We start from the raw sequence: 2,396 nt of genomic DNA, 5'->3' as shown, positions 1-2,396 counted from the left end.
TGAGTAGTTTTCTGAAGATAAGGTGGTTGTCGGTAGATCTTATGTTGGGGGGTAAAGAGTTCCATGGTTTGGCTGCTTGAACAGGGAAGGATGTGCCACTCATGTTTTTTTTCTTGTATCTTGGGATTTTGAGGCAAGATACCCCTTTATGTTATGTTATGTTATGTTATAATTGTTTTATATAGCGCACGGCTACTCAAAGAGTGTCCCGGCGCTTTTCACTGCATACCTGAAGACACAACACAATTAAAAGAAAAACAGGGCCAAAACAAAAAGACAGGGGGATACAGACTCGCCTAAGAAACTACAGCTAAGTAGAAAAAAGCCAGGTTTTAAGGCCCTTCCTGAACATCAGTAAGTTGGATGTGCTGCGCAAAGTCAGTGGTAAAGTGTTCCATAGCTGGGGCGCCAAAAGTCTATTTAGTCTAGTTTATAGCGGAAGTTCCTTTGTAGAATGTGTTTGGTGTTTTTATTCCTTGATGAAGAGCGGTCCCATTCCATGTATTGCTTTGTGGGTGATACAAAGCAGCGTGGATCTTCTGGCAACCGGTAACCAATGCAGGACTTTCAAGGCAGGTGAGATGTGGTCTTGTGGTTTGATAGGCAAGAGTAGTCTGGCAGCAGAGTTCTGAATCTTTGTAGTCTTTTCATGGTTGTTAAAGGTGATCGTGGTAGAGGCTATTGGCGTAATCGAGTTTGGACAGAACAAGGGAGATGGTAGCTTGGACCTTATGTGGAAAACCCAAATGAGGAAACATTTGTTGCAGCGTTTTTATAGTGACAACGCTTGATCTTGCTAGTTTGTCCACTTGGACATTCATTGACAGCTGAATGGAGTCCATGGTCATTCCAAGGTTTCCTACTTCCTTCGATACTTTAGGCGGTGATCCCAGTTCATCAGGCCAGGCGGCAAGCGGGTCATAATGTTTCCGTTTTGGAAGCATTCAATTTGAGATTGCTCCAAGTCATCCACTGATCCATGGCTATGAGACAACTGAAAATTGGGGATTTTCCAATGTCTTTGGGGCATTCCAGTCAAAGGATTATTTGCGTGTCATCTGCATAGTTATAGCACGTGAGGTGAAATCGATTGATCAGTACCAGTAATGACTTCATGTAGATGTTGAAAAGCATGGGCGAGATGATAGAGCCTTGAGGGACCTCTGCTTTTGTGGAGTATGGTTTGGACTAGAAAGGTGGGGTATGGATGACATTAGTTCTGTTTCGAAGGTAGGACGCGATCCAGTCTAGAGCAGTTCCCTTTATGCCGGCTTCATAGAGTCTTTGTTTCAGAGTGTCATGGTCAACCGAGGCAAAGGCAGGCGAGGGATCCAAGAGGAGTAGCGCACCAACCCCGTAGCAGTATACTGTATTCTTCAGGTCTTCCCAGATGGCAAGGAGGGCAGAATTAGTGCCTCTTCCTGGACGGAATCCTGTTTGGAAGTCTGAAAGTATGTAATTCTCTTCAATGAATTGTGACATCTGGGCGAACGCTGCTCTTTCTATCAGTTTGCCCAGGAAAGGTCCATTTGTAATGGGTCTGTAGTTGTCAGGGTTCAGTGGGTCCAAGTTTGTTTTCTTCAGTAAAGGGTGTATGTGTGACTTTTTGAGTTCTTCTGGAAATTGATCCTGTTCCTCAATGGAACTGCTAGGTGAGGCCATCTTCAAGGGAACTGCCAGGTGAGACCCCCTCCATAAGGAAAAACAAGCAACCTCAGACTGCTAAGCCTTATAAGACCCTGTCAGAGAGATGTAGCTTGAATCTTGTGACATCTGGCCACATCTGGGCATACTCTTGATCACACAGAAAATAATGGGGTAATGCTTGCAAATAGTCTAAACCACGGCCAGGCACACAGGATAGTATTCAAACTCACCGTTTTTTTCATATATAGCCACTTTAGACTCAGACTCACCTTATGCAAATCAGTATTGATTCTGTACCTCGAAGGAGCAGTGCATCCCAAACTGCCAGGCGAAGCCTCCTCCAAAAGTGAGCGGTAGTATTCCCAGGCTGGCTTATGCCTTACAAGACCGCATCAGAGAGGTCTAGTTCGGATCCAGTGGCTCAGCGAGCAAGAGACCCATCTCTGGGCATACGCTTGGCAATGTCATTCATTCCTTCCATCACTTTGTCATTTTTGCAGAATAGACACCCTTGTGTGATGGTTATGCACATACATTGGCTCAGTGTTTACTCTACCACAAGATTCAGGCTATACCTCACTGACGAGATCTAAGTCGGCTGATACCTGTCTGAGGTTTGTGTATTCCTGTCTAGAAAGGATCTGGTCTGGCTGCATGAGCTGAACTTTTTGAAGCCTGACTAAGGCTGATTTGCTTATATCACGTGTGAGCCTGGTATTGCATAGTGGGGAAAAACAATGTACTGGAAA

This window comes from Lissotriton helveticus, chromosome 5_1 (assembly GCF_964261635.1).
Source record: "Lissotriton helveticus chromosome 5_1, aLisHel1.1, whole genome shotgun sequence".
In the NCBI taxonomy this organism is placed as follows: domain Eukaryota; kingdom Metazoa; phylum Chordata; class Amphibia; order Caudata; family Salamandridae; genus Lissotriton; species Lissotriton helveticus.
This window is presented reverse-complemented; position numbering follows the sequence as displayed.